Here is a 9,850-nt window from a genome sequence, read left to right on the forward strand (position 1 = left end):
AAATATTGAATATAATTACTGCTAAAAGATCTTATTGGATATTTTATAATATTACAGTATTTATTATTTGAACCGTATTATTACTTCTGAATTAAAGTTTAATAGACTTTTTGTACCGCGGTTATTATACCGATGATACAATGAACATTGAATTGAACACTGGAGCACTGGTAGGGATTTATTGATGACATATTTTTTATATCATGGTAGAAAGCATGTAATTTGCCAGGATGAATGCATTGGTTGCATTGTTCCGATACCTATCTAACGGAACCGTGTCGTTATACTGCTTTTGTTATAACATTTTTTCAACTATTCCTAATGGCAATTGTTATCATAACGTATAGAGACAAGCATTTATATTTTATATATATAATATGTGTATGAGTTTGTTATGTCACTGATCACTCAAAAAATTAAATATTTATACATATACATAAATAAAATAAATGTAAATATTATTTAACTAAAAGTGGTTAAATATATCATTCATTAAAACAATAATAATCTAATAATATGTCTATCAACTAATAATTATTTGTAAATCCATACCTATAATACCAATTATTGATATTTGAAAATTCGAAAAAATGTATATTCACTCACCTAACTTTATTAAAAATTATCAAATTAGAATTTTAATTATTTTAAATTATTATTTTTTAACTTCTAATTTCTATATTTTGTCACCAACAAAAGAATGAAATTGTCCGATAACAGTTTACTTTAGTACACCGTTTTTGAGCATCCACATAATTCTTTTCATATGGAAAAAAAATTGAGTCATGTCTATTAGTTTATGGTAATAATATTTTTTATATATAAAACACACAAGTTATAATAATTAAAAATAAATATCCCATCGGGTGTATTCATTACTCTGTGTTATATCTTCCCACCACAGCTGCAATCTTTCGACTCAATTTTACAATAAGCAAGTAGATTATGTATACAAATTACTACGAGTAGATGTATTAAATTAGTTGAAAAAATATACATTGTATAAGGGTAAAAAATAATGAAAAAAATACACAGATGAGGTTATTGCCATCACTATATGACACCGAATTCGTCGTGCATGTTGAAATCATGTTAGAACGATAGAACACATGATGTCATTGACCACGTGTATTTGAAGAACACCGTATCAAATATGGTGGAAACTAATATTGTGCGGGCAAATCACAACAAGTATATTGGACAAAATAATATCTAGGTAGCAGTTAAAGTTTGCTAATATAACAAAATTTAAAATTTGTCAATTTGCTTCTCGCTGGGAAGACGAATATATTATGATATCTAGCCCAACATACCTAGGACTTAGTGTTTACTTTTCCTTTTTGGTGAAATCAACATCGTGTATAGTTAAGTATTATTACAACTAGCTAAACAATTATTTTAAATAAAGCAACGTCATTTTAAATATCAACACCGTATCATGACAATTTTGATATTCTAAACAAATATATATATAATAATTAAACTGTAGGTACTTATTATAAATTCGGTTTTAATATTTATTATTATCATTTGGTTCTACCAATAAGGTTAACACGCACATAGACTACAAATAAAACTAAAATATGAATTTTGGTTTATTTATACTAGGTATATAAATGTTCAATATAAAATAATAATTACAATTTTTTAATATTGAATAGATCAGAATACTTTTAAGTTGATATCACATTAATAATTAATTTATTAAATTGCGTATTTAATATCTTTATTAAATTAATTAATTTTTAAAACATTCGCTTGTATTTTATCTTACAATGATTTTTCCAAGAACAATATTTTTGATCTAATATCAAAACAAACAAAAAACGTTAAACTATATGAAGACGAAAAAGACAGAGAAAGTATTCGATGTTAGAAGGTCGCCTATAGCATAGCATTCTGTAATGCAAATAGTACAATGATCAATGTTCAGTGTTCCGTGATGTCAATTCTTATAGATTGATGTTAAATAAATTGGTAATCTGATGACAATATAAAAATAGTACCATTTTGTATAAATCCATAAAAAAAAAAAACATACATTTTAGTAAAAGGTGAAATTTTACAACATCGAAATCTTCGTCAGAATCTATTTATATATCTTACACTAAAATTTAAAAATGCTTATTGACAATTCCTTAATAAACAATACTACTTTACATAAACATATTCATCAATTGTTAAATACTTATTTGGTGCACCTAAAGGTCTATGCATACAATTTACAAATGCCTATAAAATAAATTATAAACTGGTACGATACACATCTTTACTTGAATCATATTTTATACGGTCTAATGTACTTCAATGAAAATCCGTTATGACCATCAAATTATACAGAAAATATTAAAATTGTATTAACGTATAATAAGATCATTTATAACTATACAAAAAAGCATGAGTGCACGACTAATTTGATGATTATCTCGTAGGTAAAACTTTGAAATAAAAGTAAAAACTATGTATAATTAGACTTTGATTAAGTGATTTCTTGCTAGAAATCACTTAAATATCATATATCTCAAATATCAAACTTATCTTAATTATGCTTAATTAAGATAAGTTTGATTCATTTCAATTTAAGAAAATAGAAAAACTTTTTTTATCACATCATATGCCATATTATATATATTATATAAGAATATGAAAACTAACCAATAAAATACTATATAAATATATACAATACTATATAATACTAAATATAATACTGTTATTATAACCTATATTTAATGAATATTTCAAATAATAAATGATAACAACTAATAACCATACACTTCCAGTGACGATGATAATCGTAGCAAGTAGTGACGTTAAGTATGTATCTAGTACTATGAGTATATAAATTCTACAAAGTGATTACATTTCTTTATAGTATAAATTTAACAATCTTTAAAGCAAAACCACCATGTTAACTCTAAACATGAGGAAGTAAGTAAAAGTAAAATACATTTGATTTATAAGATTAAAATATTATGATCATAATCCATTACCGAGCCCATTACCATTGCAACTGAATTATATGTAATTTAATAACAATACGTAGATACAAATCATTTTTATTATTTATCATTGCAATGACATAAATTATCAAAGTAAAAATTACTGTGAGTAAATATATTGAATTCATAAAATATATTATTCAAATTAGACACAACGTACGTATAGAACTTGTTCTAGAATTTATTGTTTAGTTAGAATTTTATGAATAACAGAAATAACAAATACTTCGATATATATTAAAATTATACCCTTTCTATTTTCTTACAATCCAAAGTATACATTATATAACAGCTAAATAAATATGTAATATTAACAATAAGAAATACTAGTGTGGATAATAATTTTATTAAAATATTAATGGACAATTTGTGTTTTAAATGGCCCCGAAAAGCATATACAACTGTTTATATAAGCTTTAAAAGTTAATATGCTTAAATAATTTATTTCCATAAATCATTCAAAATACATAAATAAATAGTACAACTATAATTTAAAAAATTAAAAATAGTGAAAGATATTCAATTTAAAATGAAAAATTTATAAGAAATCATTAAGATAATTTTCACCTAACTTTATAATCAAATAGTTTGATTAAACTAAATATGTGGAAATCAGATCACGCTTGGAGGAAAAAAGACGCTATGATTAACACAGTAATCAGGGAAGAACCGAAAGGAAAGAGACCACTAAGTAGACCACGCCTAAGATGGGAAGATTGTGTGAGGAAAGATAATAAAGAGGTTGACCCAGGAGCAAACTGGAGAGAAATAGCAGAAAATAGAATAAATTAGAGGGAAATTTGTTTTGCGGGATGGTCTTAAAGGCCGGAAAAACCCCCAAAAAAAAAAAAAAATGTGGAAATCAGATATGTTTATTCAGTAGGATTAGTACCTAATTTTAATAAAAGATATCAAGATAAAATCCATTTTAAAAGTTGTTGTATAACAGTGGTCAAATTAAGAGTAATATCGAATGTTTTTATATAGATAGGACTGTTACGACTTTAATTACATCAGTTTTATCAAACCATCTGAAGTGGAACTCAATTTATAATATTAAATTTGCTCCATAACCTTTTAAATCCATGAATATATAAATAAAATTTAGGTAATAAATATTTGTAAATACATACTGTCACATGTATAAACTATAAATTGATCCTAAAATAGTTATTAATTGTATATTAAAATGCATCTATACCAAGACATGATTTAAAAATATAAAACTAAACAGTTGTAACAACATCCAACTTTTATAAAGTTTAATATATTTTCTAAAATTATCGTATTTTTGTTTTATTCTTAAAATACCTATCGCGATAAAAGTAAAACTATAATAATATGATAAATAGTGAGACTATGTTCATCTTTTAATAAAAGACTAAGCGTAATTTTGAATTGTATACTTTTCAAATAACACTTAGATGTTTTTATTATATTTAATTTAGCAAAATATAGCTTATTATATAATAATAAATTTATGCACTAAATATAATCGAGTATTCGAATATCTACGTCATAATAAATGTAAAACATCTTCATTGATTTATAAATCTTCAATTAAAATAAAAAAACATCAGCTATTTTAAGTTATGAGTTCCAGATGTTAACAGACGAAAGCCATAGAAGTCGTGTTCGCGAGAATTGTACTTCTACACGTAAAGTACGTTACACAAAAAACTATAAGCGAACATGAAATACTTCTGCTTTTCATCGGTATATTTTTAACATTTAAACGATATTAACGATTGGGTAAACAGTTAACACTACAGAATAAAGTGCATCCTGTTGGCTGGAAATCATAAAACTTTCATGACTTCCGTTTTAATAGTCCAGCATTAAACATATAACATTTTGAAGTGAAACAGACTAAAACGAATAGGTACTCTCATTATTGTTACGTCAAACGGTATATGTACATTATAACACATAAATACATTTATAATAATAGCAAACACAACAACGGAAATGGTTATTTATTTCATTTTTACTAACCTTTATAAATAAAAGTTTGTGTTATCTAATAACATTGAACATTTGAATTCAATTGCATTATAGTGTGATTAGACCTCGGATTATGCTATACAAAAATATATAATAGATAAACATTAAAATATATTTAAAAGATTTAAAAGAAAATGCAAAACTTTACTTTGGATAAAATGTATAAATTAATTTAAAAAAACTTGCTATACATATTAGATAGGATACGAATCCATAAGGAAACAATTTGCGATTTTAACCACCTAAATTTTAATTCCTCTTCTCTTCTCCTTAGTAGACAACTCTTATTTTCATTTATATCTTCCCTTGGTTATATTTATATCACTCCAGATTCAAATTTTCTCCTTAACACTCGGTCCATCCCCATTATTTCCTCGATTATAAATTACGAAAATTCTGCAGACTTCTTAATTTAAACGTCTCTGTACTAAGTCAATATTTGTATATCTGTATAAATATATTATTATTATATAATAGTATTGCTGTAATGTGACCAACAAAAGCAGAAGAAAAAAAATACATTTCATCAATAATCATACATTCCGTATTGATATGTTATGTACAATAATAATTCATCGGACGAAAGTTTGCTGGAAAAAAAACTAGCAGAGCATTACGTAGTCGGTAGCGCTGGACAAGTTAAAGCAACACTTCTAGTTAAACCGCCCGTATGGTGGTAATAATAATCGTGCAAGGCGGCCGTGTTCATTTAAATACAATTGTAATCACGAATTGATGAGTCACAGGCAAGTGCGACCGGAAACCAATCATAAGCATGACCTTCGTAGCGGAAAGTTATCTTTTTTTTTGGTATGAATAAAAAATATTTTTATACAGACTTAAAAAAGGAAATCATACGCGTTACAGTTATATTTATACTCAGCGTAATTAAATAATAAATTAATGGAAAAACACACATACACAAAGTGAACGCACGATGAATGACAATAGGTTTCACTTCATTTTAGATAAAGGATAAATTACAATAATATCTAAACGTTTCTCGCTTACCAACTGGATTATCACAGCACAGTTTGGACGTCAAGTCCACAAATAGTGCATCTATAATGCGGTTAGAAGAGAAATGGAAATAGGCATTTATAATTTATTTCTATGTACATATGTAACATATTTTCGTTCGACAAATGTGTTTTTAAATCAATCTATTTTATTGGTTTGGAAATGAAACAATTTGTCAAAGGCAAAAAAAACACAGCAGAAGAAAAAAAACTAAGCAAAATGTGACTTTATTATAAAATAGTTGTAAAAATAATATTTATTTTCAACGATATTAATTACCTAAAAATAACTACTGGGTAATTAATGTTTTCACTTTATTCATTATTAATACTAAAGGTACCTAAACATTATATTTTATAACACTTTACGAAAAGTTAGTGTATGGAAGTAAAATACCAATTTACATAAAATATATTAGTTATTAGGTATAGTACTAATAGTTGTCACACGACATTAAAGAGGCATTTATAATTATTATTCGTATACATTTGATACAACTAATTTAATTGTTATTACTAGTACTTGACACTAAATACTTCTTTATTCATTCCTAATAAATACGTTAATAAGTAATAACGATAAGTTTGAAGGGCAAAATTATATGAGTAATATATCGATAACTATGACGGTTGACAATTTAATTTAGAAAGCATGAGTAATCATTTTTTAAAATCAACACGTAAGTTATTTCATTTTATATACGCACTAATAAAAATAATATTATTTTATTCTAAACATAATTTCTGAATATTTTGAATAATTGGAAAATTTCGGATAATCAAATACAGATACTAAATGTAATTATATAAATACTGAATTTAATGTATATATATACAAATGTGCGTGTGTCAGTTGAACAGGTAAATTGTAAATATTAAAAGCTTGATAAAGGCTTTTATAAAGGTTCGTTGATGTAAAGGTATCACTATGGTAACAATAGCACTGCTTACACTGCTTATATCTCTTTAAATCAACTAATCATAAATACCCCCATGGGTAAATTTATTATTTATAATTTTTAAATTTAAAAAAATCCTCAAAACTTGACATAAAATGGTTCCAACGCTCTCGCTGAAACGGTGAAGTTTTCAACCCTCATAAAATCGTTTTCATCGAACAAAACATACATCTAAGAGTTCCATTTCTCCCAGTGTTGTTGCATTAAAGATAACACGTAAAAGCGTGCAATCAATGAATAATAGCTTTAAGTGCCTTTTTTTCGAGATATCATAACTTTAAGCAAATATTTTCTAAACAGATATTGTGTAAACCGTGCAATTAAAATATCGTTGCCGATGAAAAAATCGTTAAATCTTTTCTGTAAAACGAAAATAATTAATTTAACAATAATCAATGTAATACAAATATATTTATGTTTTATGCACATAATTCGCACGTGTTGGTCAACTAACAATAAGATATTACAGTATCTACTATAATAATATAGGAGATACAAGTGCTATCACCTACATATCCTTGGCCCAGTTATCAACAGAGTCGAAATTTTATATTGTATATATTCGAGGTATTTACCATTTGTTTTGTTCAGATAAATACACCAGTTATTACGCCCAATGTCGAACGAAGGAGGCATGTATACGATAATGCAACAATAATAACAATAATAATCGACACTGTCGTTAGCTAAACACAGACATACACACATAGCTTTCACCCATCAGTGACAGCGGCGGAAAAGAGAAGAAAATTATCAGACAGTTCGGAAAACTATTGAACCGTATAGTCGGTCTCAAATCATACTGCTGTTAAGACACAAATCGAAGATTTAACAGCACATCAACTACCGTCTACTTAGCAGTTTACCACTACTCAGGCCATTCGTGCATCGGCCGATCTTTCGGTCGAATAAAAATGTTTCTTATCATCAATGCAGGTCATTACTATATGATGGTACAGGCGGTATGACGATGATAAACATTTTACCACGTCCTCAGAAAAACCCGCGGTAAAAAGATTCCGAAAATATAAAACCCAAAACGAATATGATAACAATAATATTTCATAAAAATTACCTTATTCGCACCAATCTCGTTGTCGGTGCTGTCCGCGTTCGTCGTGTCATTTGCGAAAATTGACGGACGCACACCTAAATTATTTTCTTGGGCCGCTGTCGCTGTCTCTGCAGCTGTTGCCAAAATCCAAACGGTAGTAACGAGTAGTCATTTTCCTTGCTATCGGTTAAAAAAAAATTATAATCGCAACTCACGCACTAATAAAACAATACGATAAATATATTGGCAACGATATGGTTACGACGTTAATATTTGCGAAGGCTTATGATTTTGGTTTCACTTTGTAAAGACAACAATAAAAAAATTAATAACAAATAATGATAAAAAAAAAAAACAAACAAACGAAATTGAGCAACTACCGACAACGGGTTTCGACACACAAAACACAGCACAGCACTCGCGAATTTTCATTTGACATAATCACTGGCCGCGGACATCGGGGAAATGCACTACAGAAAATCGGCTGGACACGCGACAATCGAGTGCGGCAACGATATGTGACTGAGTAAGAGGAACCTAACTCGGGATCAACACACCACACGCGTTGTCATTATCGTAATTTTTATTTTATTGTTATTTTCACGATACGCGCGACGAGACGGTCGAACTTTGCACTACCATATCGTTCTGATAACAATATTGCTTGTGATTAATACGCGCAGACGTCGGGCCGCGCACACGCACGTAACACCACCACGAACGGAATGGTGCAGTTGGGCCATCGCGGGAGGGGGGCAGTCGATTACCAGTGCCGACCCGCAGTGGCCCGGTGAAATATCCCGTTGTCGGAAGTCCGCAGTTGGCAATTCTGTTATCACGCCGCGGTGACTACGATAGTACCACAGAACATTTCCCATGATAGTACCCAACAACCAAGGTCTATTAGATTATAATTAGGACTCGGATTTCAATGCAAAGTGCATATTTTTTTGATTGATCATACACAATGCTCTCTAAGAACATAATTCGTTCCATGTAACGAAAGTTTCGAAACTACAAATTTTATTTTGCATATTTTGACATTTTTTCGTTTTTAGAGCATTTTTAGTATTACTGGGTCATTTTGCTGGTTTTTAATGCATATTTGTTCGATACATTAAACAAATTTAGCCTATTCAAAATAAAAGACAAATCATTTTCTTGATATTTAAGTAAGTTTATTGGGTTTTTCCATAAACATTGTCAATCTTTAATTTTCGATTCAATTTTTATCTTAATTTATTATTGGTTGTGGAACGTCACCAGTATTCGATCAAATAACAAATAATCAGTTTTAGTTCGTATTACCTCGCAGATGTTGCTTGTATTACGTGTAAATATGATTTTAATGCATTAAATAGTGTGTTAAATAATGACCAAAATAAAAAAAATATGTCATTTTTTCATTTTTGTGATAAAATGAATTTTTTAAGGACATTTTACGCTATTTTTTAGAGCATATTTGTATGGTTTTAAGTGCATTTATATCCGGTACCTAATTATAATGAATATAAACCTTGCCAAACAACTGCAATTTTAGAGCACTTTTGGGCTAGATTAATAGTTGTTTCAGCCACTTATCCGGGGGGGGGGAGGGGGAGGATTTGCTGAGCCCTTCTCTCTGAAAAAAATTTGGTAAATAGTAAAGAAATATCAAATATTTAAAAAAAAAAAATGTTATTATGATATCACGGTGAATGGACCAACAGCCATCAGATATGTGTCAACATTATTTTTTTTTTTTAATTTTTTTTTCTATGAAAATCAGTAATCAGTTATCGCATGGATTATATAATTATGCAGTAAACAACACGG

At 28.1% G+C, this 9,850-nt stretch overlaps 1 protein-coding gene across 1 annotated transcript in view; it reads right to left on the reverse strand.

Annotated features, from left to right (window-relative positions):
- Positions 1–8,735, reverse strand: part of LOC112684605 — a 43,266-nt gene extending 34,531 nt beyond the window's left edge. Inside the window, exon 1 of the mRNA XM_025556215.1 lies at positions 8,057–8,735. The gene's annotated coding sequence lies outside the window, so the exon portion shown is untranslated. The remainder of the gene's footprint in view (positions 1–8,056) is intronic.
- Between the last annotated feature and the right edge of the window lie 1,115 nt (positions 8,736–9,850).

The sequence above is a fragment of the Sipha flava genome, unplaced genomic scaffold (genome assembly GCF_003268045.1).
Source record: "Sipha flava isolate LNK unplaced genomic scaffold, YSA_version1 252_pilon_pilon, whole genome shotgun sequence".
Lineage (NCBI taxonomy): Eukaryota > Metazoa > Arthropoda > Insecta > Hemiptera > Aphididae > Sipha > Sipha flava.